Source organism: Aquarana catesbeiana, linkage group LG13 (assembly GCF_042186555.1).
Source record: "Aquarana catesbeiana isolate 2022-GZ linkage group LG13, ASM4218655v1, whole genome shotgun sequence".
NCBI lineage: Eukaryota > Metazoa > Chordata > Amphibia > Anura > Ranidae > Aquarana > Aquarana catesbeiana.
Genome location: NC_133336.1, coordinates 80,677,977 through 80,695,179, shown reverse-complemented (window position 1 = coordinate 80,695,179; position 17,203 = coordinate 80,677,977). Strand labels below are relative to the sequence as shown.

General features: G+C 43.9%; 1 protein-coding gene across 9 annotated transcripts in view; it reads right to left on the bottom strand.

The window, feature by feature from the left end:
- The window catches only part of DPF3 (double PHD fingers 3), a 458,181-nt gene that overhangs the window by 339,095 nt on the left and 101,883 nt on the right, over positions 1-17,203 (bottom strand). The window contains exon 2 of one of the 9 annotated variants that reach the window (XM_073610454.1): positions 12,762-12,933. The exons of the other annotated variants lie outside the window; for them this stretch is intronic. The gene's annotated coding sequence lies outside the window, so the exon portion shown is untranslated. The remainder of the gene's footprint in view (positions 1-12,761; positions 12,934-17,203) is intronic. 9 annotated transcript variants of the gene reach the window in all.

Genomic DNA, 17,203 nt, shown 5'->3' with positions numbered 1-17,203 from the left:
TATATGACCTGCCTTTATTGATCTTAAAAAATGCTAGTTGCCTGACTGCCTCTCATTTTAATCATGTAACAACACTTAGGGGTTGATTTACTAAAGGCAAATCCACTCTTGGAAGTGCAGTCGCTGTAGATTTGAGGGGAAGATCTGAAATGTGGAGAAGCTCTGCTGATTTTATCATCCAATCATGTGCAAGCAAAAATGCTGTTTTTTATTTTCCTTGCATGTCCCCCTTGGATCTACAAAGACTGCACTTCCAGTGCACTTGTAGTGCAAAGTGGATTTGCCTTTAGTAAATAAACCCCTTAATCTGCATACTTCAGGTTATGATAGATCAGTGTCTCAAAGTACTGAAGCTATTTCATCAGCACGACAACCAGACAATTAGCATTTTCAGAAGGAGGTGTAATGGCATCCCACGGCTTCCTCTTAGTTCAGGTAACCTTTCAAGAAAACCTGCCAAGTATAAAAATAAATATTAACACTACTCTGTAAGTGCCAAAATGTGATGTTTTGCATCTAAGTTTTTTTTTTTTTAATACTTTAAATAGAATACATAACAATTATGACAGGCCAGAATAATGATATCACCACCATGATATGTGATATGAAACATTCATACATATAATGGTGCAAATAACATACACAAAGGTGATCTTTTAAATTTTGGTAGTATGCTGTACTAAAGCTACAACATCACTCTGAATTTGAGGTCTGCCACATTCCCCACCATCACACAATCGTCCATTATGCCCATCACACTCATTTCCTATCTTTAGAGGATTGCAGCAGAGGTGCCCCCTATCTCCCATTCTTTTTATCCTCGCCCTCGAACCCTTGGCAATAGCTCTTAGACTGATCCAAACATTAACAGAATCCATTACGCAGGCAAGTGTTATAAGGTGAATATGTTTGCGGACGATGCTCTCCTAACCCTGACTAACCAAATTGTTTCCTTGCCTAACTTGCAGTCCCTTTTGACCTGCTTTGCTGCCATTTCTGGGCTCCGAATCAATCCGCAGAAAACAACTGCGCTGAACATCTCTCTCCCAGAATCCCTGGTCTCACACCTCCCAGTCTACCTTCCCATATCGTTGGGCTGGTTACTCACTGGACTACCTAGATATCAAGCGGACTCCCTACTATTCCTCCCTCTTTTCCACCAACTTTTACCCCGGGTTGCATTCCATCACGGCTCTTATGGCATCCTGGAGATTCCCCACCCCATCCTGGATTGGCCGCATTTACACAGTCAAGATGACTGTCCTCCCGAAGATCTTATATTTTTGGGTCCTGCCTGTTAAGAGTCCCTGCATTTTACCTGCGCCTCCTTCAGAATAGAATTCTCTCCTTTATTTGGGCCCTTAAGCGCACCAGAGTCTCACACTCTACACTATATGCCCACGGTTAGCGAGGTGAGCTTGGAGTTCCAAACGTTACGAAATATTACCAAGCTGCACAAATCTGCCAGCTCACCCTACTCCACGCTACATCTGACATTCCTCTCTGGGTTCTCCTGAACATTCCTAACTGGGTGCCAGTCCCCGTCTCTTCCCTGCTTTGGCTCCCCCCCAAACTTCGTCACCCCTTTATTAGCCCCCTAATGGCTCGTGGCCTTAAATGCTAGGACTTCTGGTATTCCAGCAGGCTCATGTCTCCGTTCCTTCCACTCCTCCCCCTTTTGAATAATCCCATGTTTGCCCCTGGCTTAGAACATTCGCATGTTTTCTCGTGGTTGCCCGCTCATGGTTTCTCGCAGGTCTAGCACTTTCTTGGAACTCGCACGTTTCCCTCCTGGCCCTCGATCCAAGAGACCCATGACGCTCCTTCAGTTGAGTTTTATCGCTATCTCCAACTGCAACGCTGGATAACTTCACTCAAACACCATGATACTTTCCCATAACAGAAAACAGCCTTTGAACATATCTGTCTGAATTCCCCAGGAACTCCAGGCATCATTTACTTGATATACTCCTCCCTCAGCTCTAGCAGTAACCCAGCCTCACTATTCTATGTAACGAAATGGGAATGAGACCTATCCTCCATTGACTTGGCGGATTGGAGTAAAGCCTGGTCCAGTATAGCAAAGTGCTCCTTTAATATGACCACTCTAGAGGCAGCCTATAAGTTGCTCCTGCGCTGTTTCTTGGGTCCCAGCCCGCATCGCCAAATCAAACCCATCCTACAATGACCGACATTTGAGAATGCGACCAACGAGGAGACGAACTTCATATCTGGTGGTCCTGCCCACGTCTGGTGGAATTTTGGTCAAGGGTCTTGTTCGCCCTGTTTCATGTATCTATTCACAAACACGCAAAGTTAGCACTGCTCCACTGCCCAATCCTTGGCCTCTTCTCCTACTAACAGAAGCTGGTCATCTATTTATAGCCGTTAAACGCGCAATAGCCAGGGCCTGGAAAAAACGTCTGTTTCGTTTGTGGAGGTGAAGAGCATCCTGACGACTCGCATGATCAATGAGAAGATGAGTGGTGTCCTCCACGACTCTCACACTAAATTTCTCAAGGTGTGGGCCCTAGAGCTGCACAATTAATCGTTAAAAAATCATGATCTCGATTCACCTCCCCTGATGATCTCTCCTGCAGAGGTTGCCAATTCTTTCATATAACAAGTGGGGAGACTATCTGCTCACTCAGCTGTCAAAAGAAAGCATGCGGGCATTCTGCCAAGTCTTTAAAGTGGAGGGCCACCCTGCCTCTTCCTATTCCGCGGCATGTTCTTCTTCTCGGTGAGCAGCACCGTTGTCTTATGGGAACTGTGTGTGTTCCCAGAACACCACAGGGCCATTCACAGAGCGGAGCGCCGCACCGCTCGCGCGTGTGCAGTAGGAAACTGGCAGTTAAGCCGCAAGGCTCCACTGCCTGTTTCCCTTACCTAGGATGGCGGTGCCGGGAGCCGAGGGACGGGTCGGCCTCGGGTGGCCGACATCAAGGGCACCCAGGACAGGTAAATACTTATTTAAAGTCAGCAGCTACAGTGTTTGTAGCTGCTGACTTTAAAATTTTTTTTTTCAGGCCAGAATCCCGCTTTAACTTGATACATTTTAAGCTTCCTTCTTAGATCAAAGGGAAAGAACTCTGCCAAGTTTTCAACAACGTGTAAATGCAGGAAGTTTAACCACTTAAAGTCTAAATCTTTTTCTGACACTTTTTTCTTAAGTTAAAATCAATATTTTTTGCTAGAAAATTACTTGGAACCCCCAAACATTATATATATTTTAGCAGAGACCCTAGAGAATAAAATGGCAATTGCTGCAATATTTTATGTCACACCGTATTTGCCCATCGGTCTTTCAAATGCAATTTTTTGGGAAAAAATACACTCAATGAATAAAAAAAAAAACGAAACAGTAAAGTTAGCCCAACTTTTTTTTGTTTTAATGTGAAAGATGATGTTACGCCGCGAGAATTGTGAGAGAATCGTGATCTATCTTCTAAGCAAAAAAATCGTGATTCTCATTTTAGCCAGAATCGTGCAGCTCTAGTGGGCCCCGAGGTGGTCTTACACTCTCCCTACTCTGCACCCAACCAGCCTGGGCCTGTTTAATTGACCCCACTCATCTCCCAGCCTGGGGGAACTTTCTCCTTCTGTCATTCTCTTTCCTCTCCTTCCATCGTCTTCCCTTTCATCTTTCTCTTCCTCCCCTGTTCCTTATTTTTTTATCTCCTTATCTTCACTAAATGACCAACCTAAGCTTTGTTTTTAAAACACACATTCCATATATGCGTACATATTCACGCTGTTTTGTCTAGAACCTACTGTTGGTATCCCCTGCATGGGAATGTTGCATTCGTTTCCTTTCTTTATATTTCGATAAAAATATTGTACCACAAAAAAGATACTAATGTGGTCACCTCCTCTAAGAATTGTGTTTGGGATTAGTACATTAAGCTTAAGCAAGGCACGCTGTCATCATTCAAGCATAGGGGTAGATTTACTAAAATGGGTCCACTAAGAAACTAGTACAGCTGTGCATGGTAGCCAATCAGCTTCTAACTTGAGCTTGTTCAACTAAGCTTTGGCAATAAAACCTGGAAGCTGAATGGTTTCTGTTAAAACCTGGAAGATGATTGGTGAGCCTGATTTTTCACTCTCCAGATCAAGTAAAAAAAACCCATAGTATCTATACCAGGGGTCTCAAACTGGTGGCCCTCCAGCTGTTGCAAAACTACAAGTCCCATCATGCCTCTGCCTGTGGGTGTCATGCTTGTAACTGTCAGCCTTGCAATGCCTCATGGGAATTGTAGTTTAGCAACAGCTGGAGGGCTGCCAGTTTGAGACCCCTGATATACACTCCCTGAGCTAATGAAGTTGTCTTTTGAACACCACATTTGCTGCAATCCATCTTGGTCTCCACTGCACCCACAGCCTAAGCTTCCGCAGCACCCCAGCCTCCGTTGCTCCTTAGCTGTAACCACTATTTCAGCAGCATTCATGCGGTCTCTGCTGCAACCACATTTTGAGCCTTATCTGCACCCTCAGCCTCATTCCTACCTCCAGCTACCCAGTGCCTTTTCTGCCTCTCTTGCTCCAGTCCCCCATTACCGTGAACCAACTATCCTCCACATCTGCAAGTACCTGTAGCGTGACCTGGAGGGTAGTCTACAGATCCATATCTCAGTTTTTGACAATTGTCTGTCTCCCTACTGGAGGGATTACACCTTATTGCTTGTTCTTTCCAACACTCCACAGTGAACACACATACAATAAAAACTGAACAGATGTTTTAACACTTGAAAACAAAACAACAAAAGGTTTTCGCAAAGGTCTGGCATTAATTTAAAAATAAATCTTATGACGTGTAACGTAGTTTTACAGGGAAAAAAATACATTCCTTCCCAACACCTGTGTTTTTTTATACACGCACAATAACCCTTTATACTTTTTACTTTTACGAACACATACACCCATGTTATACATTACCTAGTGAATCCACCATTTTTACGGCTCTTAAAGTAAAGAAATCTTTTTGGCAGGTGAAGGATAAACATGTTTTCTTCAAATCACAAGGAATAGATAGATATATAGATTGATTATATCCAGTATATTATATTGCTGCCATCTAACAAAATTTTTGTAAACCCATAGTCTTCTTTTTTAAAAAAATACTAAACATGTCATACTTACCTACTCTGTGCTACGGTTTTGCACACAACAGCCCAGATCCTCATCTTCCAGGGCCCCCCGCTGGAGCTCCTGGCTCCTCCCCCTGCCGAGTGCCCACCATAGCAAGCCGCTTGCTATGGGGGTTTCTGAGCCATGCTCTGTGTGTCGACTTACACATGGCTTGGTGGCCCACCCCCTGCTCACTCCTCACTGGCTGTGTTTGACAGAGCTGCTGTCTCTGGGCCCATGAGGAGGGAGAGAGCAGCGAGAGCTGCAGCCCTTGTGAACAGTGGTGGGTTGAGATCAGGCTGAGTTAAGTATAAAGGGATGGGGGGAGCTGCACTCAGGTTTTTAGCCTTAATGTAGAGAATACATTAAGATAAAATAAAAAACGTCAACCTTCAGAACCACTTTAACATTATTATAATTCTTTCACAGGCATTGAAGATATCTATCTATAGATAGATATCTCAAAAGTGGATTTAATCCTTGATTAACTTTTGTTTGCAATTTATTTTCATTAATTTACTTAAATATCTATATATTTAACCTAGATAGACGTGAAATCACATAAAGATGCCACAAGACTCACAACATAACATAGACCCGAGGTGTGCCCTGGTCAGCTGGTTGGTACGCCAAAAAGGTAGCATACCCAAGATAGGTAATGGTTGATTGTAGAAGAGGGATGTGAAGAAAGTGCCCTGTAAAGGGGATGGGAGGGAGGGTATCATGCACTGGAACCGACAAGGAACACAGGTAAGTGGGTTGCTTAAATACCCCCCCTCGCCCTGGCTCCTCCCATAAATTCAGTCCACCATACTGGCCTTCTAATTTATAGTCGGAGCCCTCGAAACCGAGATAGGCGTGTAACCACATAAAGACAAGACTCACAACATAACACAGATCTGAGGTGTGCCCTGGTCAGCTGGTAGGGGCAAAAATACCAGGATAGGGAAAGCGGTTTTATTGGTATACATGACATTTATTGGGCAAGCTTGGTGAAGGCTTGCGACATCTCAATCTGGGGATTCGGAATGTACTGGGTAAAGCATTTGGATTTTCATCTGCCTAATCTTCTGATGACATGACCCAGCACCCCGTGACAAGGGGGGCCGAGGCTGCTTCAATCCGGAAGGAGTGCCCAGAAAACTGGTTAGGGTTGAGGCCTAGATTAGCCAGGAGGGATACGAACATGTCTGATGAACTGGCTAGCTGTTAGTGGGCTGGAAGGAAAAGGCAACAATGGGCTGGAGCTACACTGGCTCATCAGATGTGATAACTGGTCCAGAACCGCTACTGGACACCATTCATTGTGGGTCTGGAAGAATTTGATGTCGACCCTGATGCCGGACTGATGAGTTTTGGACACTGCCAGATGAAGGACAAAATGGTCTTGAAGGCAGGCCAGATGGCACCTGTGTAGCACCTTGCAACCAGTGCCACTGTAAGAACTCACCGGGCCATATGAAGCCGTAGAAGGCCAGGTAGATAGCGGCTTGGATGACCAGGCTGGGCAGTAACCCAAAAGGGGAACATGACAGGATGGCTGACATGTCCCGGAACGTGGAACTTGATATGGGCAAGCGTTTGCTACTGCTAGGGGCTGATGTTTCTGGATGCCACGCAGCAAGGCTTTGACCACATAGGTCGTGAACAATGGGGGTTTTCCAGGGACTTGTAGGGAGAGGAAATGCTGGATGCCAGCTAGGTATAGTCTGACAGTGTTGTGGGACAGGCTCAGATGAGTGTGGCAGTAAGACAGGAAGGCCAGGATGTGCTTGATGTGACCTGTGCCCGCCCCGGGCATGTGGCTAGGAATTTGCTGTAGGTGTTCCAAGTGGTGCAGTAGGCCTTCAGCTTGTTGGGCGACAGTGACCGGTTTATGAGCAGCGTATCGTTGTGAAAGTGGTCTCTTAGCCCATCGTTAGCTATGACATAGGTGGGATAGAAAATTATGTAGTAAGTAAATGTAGCGCTAATACTTAAAAAGTGATAAAATGATCAGTGAAAATGACTCACTGAGGCAAGTAAGTATAGAAGAGGGTAATAAAAAATGAATAAAATTCAATGGTGAAATAAAGTGTCAATAACACCACAATATAATAGTCCCATAATCAAAAATTGTATATGGTGAGTCCAACATGAAATGGAAATCTTCAAGTCTATGTATCATCAGCTAAAAGATCTTGAACGGGAAACAGATGGAATACGCTTACCAGACTTGGTGGATTCGGATGCAGGTGACACCAAATCAGACAGGCTTAGAGATCCAAGATGGAAATGGTCGTCCGGGGAGCCCCGGATCTCAAGGGGAATCCCTCCTCTGCTCTGCCAATCGCGACTGCCAGTCCGGAGAGACAAAGGGGAAGACGGAATATCCAAACGTCATGGAAGTCCCGGATGTGTGTAGAGCTCAAAAAAATGTATAAAATGCGCCAATGGTGCAGATCAAATGGTATATTTATTGGATGACACCAATAATCCAAAAAACAGTTTAAAAAGCGTGATCACGTAAATAAATAAAATCAAGTGTAGGGAAGAGTGTAGATACACGCTTTTTAAACTGTTTTTTGGATTATTGGTGTCATCCAATAAATATACCATTTGATCTGCACCATTGGCGCATTTTATACATTTTTTTGAGCTCTACACACATCCGGGACTTCCATGACGTTTGGATATTCCGTCTTCCCCTTGGTCTCTCCGGACTGGCAGTCGCGATTGGCAGAGCAGAGGAGGGATTCCCCTTGAGATCTGGGGATCCCCGGACGACCATTTCCATCTTGGATCTCTAAGCCTGTCTGATTCGGTGTCACCTGCATCCGAATCCACCAAGTGTGGTAAGCGTATTCCATCTGTTTCCCGTTCAAGATCTTTTAGCTGATGATATATAGACTTGAAGATTTCCATTTCATGTTGGACTCACCATATACAATTTTTGATTATGGGACTATTATATTGTGGTGTTATTGACACTTTATTTCACCACTGAATTTTATTCATTTTTTATTACCCTCTTATATACTTACTTGCCTCAGTGAGTCATTTTCACTGATCATTTTATCACTTTTTAAGTATTAGCGCTACATTTATTTACTACATGTTTTGAATATTGGTCATATTTGTATGTAGCCGCTTCACCTTTTGTTCTTTGGGTTAGCACAGTGTTATTCACATCTCACTTGGGATAGGAAATTAGATCGAGACGGCTCCAGGTCTCTGTAAGAAATACAAAGGAAAATTGAGACAGAACAGTGCATCTGCTGCGAGATTGCACTTACCAGGTATGCAAGTAAAGTGCACACTGAAATTGTAGTGAAGGGATATCTGCACCAGCCTGCATAGGAAGGACATGATGGCCAGAGACTTGGACGTGGCTTTGTTGACAATATCAGGTTGTCAGTGGAAAAGACCACAGTCTGCCCCTCCCAGGTGTGCCCCAGACCTGAGCTGCTGCAACGATAGGGTAAATCTCGAACAAAGAGGACGTCTGGCTGAACCCGGGGACCAGGAGGATTTCCTGCGGCCACGGACCTGCAAACCAATGGGTGCCGCTGCATGTGTTACTATATGAGGTGAGGAGGCTGAAGCTGCCGGGATGAACATGGAGATGCCATTCCAGTTCTCAAGGAAGTTGTCCCACATTGCTAGATCTGCAGCAGCTGCCTGGTATAGCTTGATGGTTTGATCTGGATCCTGTGTGTGGAAAAGTAAGACCAGGAGGCAAGAAATGAAGGAATGCCCCTGAGGAACAATCCTCATAGCAAAGTTCAACATGCCTAACAGGGACTGCAGCTGTCTCTTGGTGCAGCTTCGTGAGGTAGTGAAGGCGTGAATGACCACCCTAAACTGGGACAGCTTGTCAGGGGGTAGGCTGGCCTGCATAGAGCAGGTATCAAGGGCGATTCCTAGGAAGATGAAAGACTGCGCAGGGCCTTCCACTTTAAGCTCCTCTATGCACACGTTGGGGTTGCTGAACACTACCCTTAATTTGTCTAAATCTAAAGGGGGCTCGTTGGGCCATTCGATTAGCAGGAAATCGTATAGGTAATGGAAGACTTTCTGGCACTGCGCCTGGTAAGTTAGGATCCAGGTGAGAGACTGAGCGAACGTATCGAAGAGCCATGGACTGCTCTTTGAGCTGAAGGTCAGTTAGGTAGCAAAGTAGTATGAATCTCTCCATATGATGCGGTGCCACTGTCACAAGAGATGTTCAATGGGTAAGAGCTTAAAAGCATCTGAAATGTCCGCCTTGGACAGCCATGCGCCCGTGCCTATGCTAATGATGGACTGTATAGCCAAGTCAACAGACGCACATTTGAGAGAGAACTCTTCGGAAGGAATCAGTAAGTTAAGACTGGGGATCTGGGAGGAATGAGGCGCGGACAAGTAGTAGAAACGTAATTTCTTTGAGAATTTGCCCTTGACAAGCCCAATAGGGCTAACTCACCATGTCTCAAATGGCGACTCAGCGAAAGGGCCGATAATGAATCCCTGGTCCAGCTCGGTCTGCAACAGATTGTCTATAGCCTGTTCGTCAGTGGAGGATGAGCGGAGGTTCCTGCACTCATGGGTGGTGTGGGGTAGGGTGATGAGCCCCATGTGGAATCCAGAGATAAACCCGTGCACCAGTAATAGTGCGTATGCAGGTGATGGGTGAGAGGAAAGGTAGAACTCCAGCCATCGTACGTTCACCTGGCTCAGTCAAGATGAGATGGGATGCTTGAGGGTGCATGTGCTCTTGGGATGAGCTCTATGACAGTTGACACAAATGTGGAGCAGTCGGCATTGGTTGAAGCTGCAGGTGCCATAGTTGAAGCTGTTGTAGATAGGCATCTTGCCTAGTAACTAGATGGGTTGACCCAACTTGTCCACCTGAGGATGTTGCATAGGGGCAGGCATGCCTTAAGCGGCACTAGAAGTAGAGGAGAAGGTCAAGGAACGTCTGGCATCCGTGTTAGAACACCAGTTTGTCATGTGCGTGGAGGACTGGCAAACGGCGCAAAGCGGGGAACGCAGACCCGCCAAGTGGCAGCAGAACAACTCGGTGTCCATGATGCTCCAATTTGTACTGGTTTGGAACTGGCCGAGTTTGGCTGCGGCTCTGGCTGCGAACAAGCGGTGGTAGTGGTAAAACGCATAGCCTCCGTATTTGTACCCCAAGTCAACCACGGCATGGAGATACAAATCCATCTCTTCCCTCTTGCCGGGGTTGGCCGAGCACAACACGTCCCTGAACATGCTGAAGGCCAGCACAAACTCTGTGAACGTCAGTTTGCAATTGAGCCTGGGGTCTTCAGAACCATGGACACGTCCCCCCAGGCATAGGAACTATTCTCGGCCAGATCATGGACCGAGATGAGCAGGGAGGCTAGGTTTCCCTTCAGGATGTCCTTCCTGATGCTGGCAGGGAAGAGGTGTGCAGGAAAAATAGTGGAACTAGTGTCCAGCGTACCTGTGGGTGGTAGTGCCAAGACAGGTGCTGCGACCATGTCTGGGGGGGGTCACTGCTGGGCACACCTCTAGGACTCCTACTCTCACCTGTGCGGTCAGGGCGCTGATCATGGTGTGCAGCTGGGTGAGAGCTGGGGAGATGGATTGCAGGGATGCCTGCTGGATGTCGGGTGCAGCTGCTGCTGGTGTTGGGAACAGCAGCCTAAATTATTTGGCTTTCCTGGCCGTAGCAGGGGGGGGTCGCAGCTCTGCAGTGAGCTTGGGGATAGTCCATCCCCCGAGGGACTGAGTGCTACCTGGCTCTGAACCCGCAGTGGGCAGTCAAGGTCCTCACTGCCGGACCATGACATGACTCATGAGGAAAGAGGGGAGGGTGTATGTTTAAGAAGAGTTTTTGGAAAATGAGAACAGTGGAGGAAAAGCAGAGTACGTAAGAATAAGTAAGAAGCAATGGGGAGGAACAACAGAAAAAGGAACGGCAGGCGTAGTGAAGAACACAATGCGTTCCAGCGAACGCTGAAGAGTGGAAATTTAGAAAACTCGAAGAGTGCAGGGCAACCAAGGTTAGCCAGGAGGTGACTGGTCAAATAACGGATAGCTCAGGTGCCTGGTCAGTGTCATGCACGGACCTGTGAACCAGAACCCCAGGATGTACTGGGGTGGGAAGCTGCAGTCTGGTTGTGGCCTAAGTAGGAATATTGCGTTCTGTAGTAGGTGACATATGGTTGGCCTTCTAATGTCTACACTGTCAGCATGCAACTGTTTAGTATACAGTCTACGTAGTTTGAAGGTGACGTCCTTCAGAAGATAGGTAAGAAAGAAAATGTAAGAGTAGCTAAGCGCCAGACCAGAAGCCCAATTTGTGTATGTGAGGTTACAAGATGAATAAAGGGTGCTGCAGGTTGATGTGGGAGAGTGTCCCATATAATACCCACCTGACTCGTGCCCTGATAGAATAGAATTCCTGGTTGTGGCCGAGACTAATCTGGCGATTGGGAATCTGAAAAAGGCAACATGGAGGTCCAGGTTTAACCTGGCATGAAGGAGAGCCCTAAGCCCGTCTCCTCCCCCTAAAACGTGACAAAATCCCCCTTGGGTAAAAGCATGCAAAGCCCTGAATGTGTGTATGGAAGTCATATTACCTGCAAGAAAAACGTCCAACCTTGGGCAGGATGGAACAACCTGACCTCACTGACCTATGGAGAAAGACCGACAAGAAAACATGAGTGGCCAGGTTGAATGTCACTGGAGAGGAGCTTTGCAACACGTGTTGCAAGAAAGTAGCCTCAAAGGGAGGAGAAAACAAGCAGTAGAGAAAAGTGGAACATGCATGGGGATAACCAAGGCCATGCTGACCGACTGACGTAAATAAATGAGCAGACACTGAAAAGAGGCGTGCTGAAGCATGTCGGCGTTTGCGACCTAAGAAGTCGCGTGAGTTGTAAGTATGAATTCAGCTACAGGCGAGTTTGGAGGACGTCCAAGCTCATTTTGAATGAACACTTTCAGAAGACAGCAGATATATTACTTCTCTTACAACAGTGCTTTAAAGCAAAACTGGGATGCAATGTCCCTTTTACAATAAAATGTATCTACCTGCCTTCTTGCAGTCTTCTTTAGAAATCACATTGAACTGCGCAAGAGCAGCTCTGTTTTCATTCTGGCACAGATCTTGTGTGTCAAGATGATTGAATTCCTGTGCATGCACAGCAGTGATGTTACCAATGAAGATGGCCACAACCTAGAATCCAGAAGAAAAAGGGTAGAAGATGCCAGCGAGGGTGCTCAGATCATTGAAAAGAGGTAATTATTGCAGACTTTAGTTCCGCTTTAAGAAGAGAATACTTATTAAATTACCTATCACAGAAGACCACTAGGAGGGCATTTACAAATATGTAAATTAAATACAGTATTGTAAAATATGGAATGGCAAGCAAATTAAAATGTGACAGCCAAGCCAAATATTACAATAAAAACCTAAAGCATATAGTTGCTAAAATATACCATGGTTTCTTGTTAAGGCATAATGTACATAATTCCTAACAATGAACATGTTTTATTTGCTCACTTTTGGAATGTTAAATGTACTATTAAACACATTTTATTTTTATCTGATTGAGAAGTGCAAAAAAACCTGTTGCTCCTGTTAGAAATGTCTTGCTATGGACTACAGAACACCTTACCTTCTATGTATCGAGATGGAGAGTAGGAAGTGTTCTGTAGTCCTAACACACTTGATGTTTTAAAATGACAACACTGTTCCTCCACAGATACAAGTACAGTTAGTGAATGTGTGTTACATGTCAAGAAGTGTGTTACTAATAGAATCACCAAGTACAAATAAAGGAAAGGAGCCTGAAAAAAAAAAAGAAAAAGAAAGAAAAATTAATGCAACTGCCATATTTAAAAGGCTGTCAATCTGTCATATAATAAGTTTTTGTTAAATCCCCAAGACTCACATTTTTCCAAATTACTCTAATTAAAAAAATGTGTGAACATGTGTGAAAGCTGTGTGAAAACATTTATGAAACAGACCCCTTTTCATCTGCCGAGACTGATCAAAAACAACAGGCACTCTCTATGGCTAACTGATCTTATTTTAATTTTATTTTTCTTAAAGTGGTTGTAAACCCTAGGACAAACCTGCAAGACAAAGGCATAAATGAGCTAGTATGCATAGCATACTAGCTCATTATGAATTACTTACCAGAGATCGAAGCCCCTGCAGTCGTCCTCGTACACTGCTCCAGCATGCGCACGGGAGCCGCCGGTAAGGGCACACCCACTGAAGCAATGGCACGTACACGTACAAATACAGGGGATATCTCTTAAACCATTCAGGTTTAGGAGATATCAGGGGTAGCTACAGGTAAGCCTTATTATAGGCTTACCTGTAGCAAAAAGTGTGTTGTAAGGATTTACAACCACTTTAAGTTAAGGCTTGGTTTACACTTGTGGGGGTGGTTGCATGAGCAGATACTACACCTGTTCCCTCACCCGCAACCACAATGGCTGCTCTTTTACAGACACGCGGGGCTGCCATACATTCTTAATAGCACCCACAGACACCCAAAGGCGCAGTGCATTTGAGGATGTGGGAAATCGTAAAGTGCAAAAGCACCATGCAATTTCTCTGTGGCTGGAGTTATAAAAAGGTGCAGGAACCTTTTTCCTGTATTTCCCGCAGGTACAGCAGCCCATTCAAGTAAATGGGCTACTGTGTCTGCACCAAATTATTTTTTTATCATTTTTGAGACAGATACCGCTTTCTTTTGATGGTATTTAATCATCACTGGGTTTTTTATATGTTGCTATATAAATGAAAAAAGAAATACCAAAAATTTAACAATAAAAAACTCACACATTTTTCTTAGTGTCTGTTATAAGGTTTTGCAAATAATTAATCTTTTCATATGTTTAGACCACAATTTTTTCTGCTACATTTCTTTGCTAAGAAGTAACCCAAATCAGTGTCTATCATTTATGCTATGTGAAAGTTATAGAGTCTACAAACTGTTAGAAAAATTTGAAAATTGATCACTCCTGGTGTACTGACTGCCGATCTCATTTCATGAGGCCTTGAATTCCAGGACAGTACAAAACCCCTCAAATGACCTCTTTTTTGGAAGCAGACATTCCAAAGAATTTAATAAGAGGCATAGTGAGTTTTTTGAAGTTGTAATTTTTTGTCACAATTTTTTGAAAAATTAAGAAGGTTCATTTTTTTTCTCACAAAGTTGTAATTTTAACAAGTTATTTCTCACACACAGCATAGGCATACTTACAATTACACCCCAAAAACATATTTTGCTATGTCTCCTGAATATGGGGATACCACGAGTGAGACTTATTCACAGCCTAGATGCATAGAGGCACCTTCAGGCTTTCTAGAGGCCAAAATTATGCATCTAATTTCCTGACTATCACATTTTTGGAGGCCCTGAAGCACCAAGACAGTGGAAGCGCCCAAAATGACCTAATTTTGGAAAGCAAACACTCCAAGATATTTTTTGAAAGGAAAAAGTCTTTTGAAAATTTAAATTTTTGCCACGAGTTTTTGGAAAATACAGGAATCAAAATGAAAACATATGTTTTTTTTTTTGTTTTTTTTACACAAAGTCGTGATTTAAAGTGGAGCTCCAGTCAGGGCAAAAACAAAATTAAAAGTCAGCAGTCAGCAGCTACAAATACTGTACCTGCTGACTTTCAATATAAGGACACTTACCTGTCCAAGGATCCAGCAATGTTAGCACACTGACAATATACACAGTGTGGCGGTGATCAGGGACAATATGCACAGTGTGGCGGTGATCAGGGACAATATGCACAGTGTGGCGGTGATCAGGGACAATATGCACAGTGTGGTGGTGATCAGGGACAATATGACTGGTGTGGCGATGGATTAGGGACAGTGACTGGAGACAGCAAGTAAAAAAAAAAAGCAATAATTTCCCACACTCTCCAGCTGCAATCCTGCTCACAAGCGACAGATGTAGGAGGACATATGGGTACAATAACTGACATTGGTGGCTTAGACACACAGATCAAGTTGAGCAGGGTTTGTGTGTGTGTCAGTTAACTTGACAACAGTTAACTCTATGACAATGTTTTCTGATTGGCAGTGGGGTGGGGTCTGAGAATCGGGAACATACGCAGCTGCACATGCTCTGTTTCAAGGTTAATTAATGTTCTCATGACGATGGGAATTTTTTACATAAGGTCATATAGAAGTTACAATGGGATTAAAGAAAAATCTGTAAGAAACTAGATATGGTTGTTTGTAGTATCTGATATGACTGATGAAGAACCATTCAAGGTGCCTTCATTTTAATAAAGGACAACTGGATCTTTAGATAAGGGTGTGGTTTGTTTGCAAATGAGGGACAGAGAGAAGATAAATGCTACCTCAATGCAAGAGATAAGGAAAGGGAACAAAGATACTGAATGGGAGAGGAAGAGATCAGCTATCTTCACACACTCATACTTTTCCATGTTGGGCTTTTAAACAGCATCAGGGACCCAACTTACAAGCAATTAAGTGTGTCCCACTTGCTGGTGGCTGCTGTTTACAATAGAAAATCTTGGTCTTCTGCCCTGGATACACCCCGCAGCAGTAATCTTCTGGGGTTCATTCATTCTTAACACCTGTATTATAGGCTCCCACTACGTAAAGCATTCCGTGTTTGGAGGAGGTGGACCTTTCACTCATCTATACAATTTAAAGGCTGCGCTGCTAGTGCAAATACATGATCATATTAACTGAAAATACCATAATTATGAATGAACACAAGTGAATTGTTTCATAACACAAAAAAAAAAAAAAATGAAAAAAAAAAAAAAAAAAAAAAAAAAAATGAAAAAAAAATTAAAAAAAAATGATGTTCATTCATAATTATAGTATTTTCAGTTAATATGATCATGTATTTGCACTAGCAGCGCAGCCTTTAAATTGTATAGCTAGTAAGGTGGAGGTTGTTTCACATCTAAGGTTGCAGCAGCATTTTACATTTCAATTTTTGGTTTGAGATATTTGTCTTTTCATCACACACATGTGGGGATCATTTCCACTTATGGGATAGCGCAGTATTTTTTACGATATTACTTTCACTCATCTGCCTGTCCTCCAGTTAGAGAATGCTTTATATTGTGGGAACCTATAGTAAAGTGCTATCAATGGAGCACGAGGGTGTAGTCAGCACATTTTACAAGTGTTTGCCACAGGTGCAGATGCTGATATTAACCACTTCAGCCCCTGAAGAATTTACCCCCTTCCTGACCAGACCACTTTTTGCATTACGACACTGCGTCGCTTTTAATGACAATTGCATGCGACATTTCACCCAAACAAAATTGACATCCTTTTTTTCCCAAAAATAGAGATTTCTTTTGGTGGTATTTGATCACCTCTGCAGTTTTTATTTTTTGCGCTATAAACAAAAAAAGAGCGACAATTCTGAAAAAAAAGTAATATTTTTTACTTTTTGCCATAATAAATATCCCCAAAAAATATATAAAAAAAAAAATTTCTTTCTCAGTTCATGCCAATATGTATTCTTCTACAATATACGCAATAAGCGTATATTGATTGGTTTGCGCAAAAGTTATAGCGTCTACAAAATAGGGGATAGACTTATAGCATTTTTTTATTAATTTTTTTTTATTAGTAATGGCGGCGATCTCCGATTTTTATCGTAACTGCGACATTGCGGCAGACACATTTGACACTATTTTGGGACCAGTGACATTTATACAGCAATCAGTGCTATAAAAATGCACTAATTACTGTGTAAATGACACTGACAGGGAAGGGTTAAACATTAGGGGGCGATCAAGGGGTTAAGTGTGTCCTAGGGAGTGATTCTAACTGTGGGGGGATGGGCTCACTACAACATGACAGAGATCACTGCTCCCGATGACAGGGAGCAGTAGGTCCCTGTCATGTTGCTAGGCAGAACAGGAAAATGCCTTGTTTCCATAGGCATCTGCCCGTTCTGCCGCTCCGTGTCACGATCACGGGCGCCTGGCGGACATGGAGTCTGCGAGACCCGTGGGTTCGCACATGGAGTACGCAGCGGTCACGTGCACGCCCTGCCGGCGGCACGCGCCCACTAAGCTTAAAGGGGAC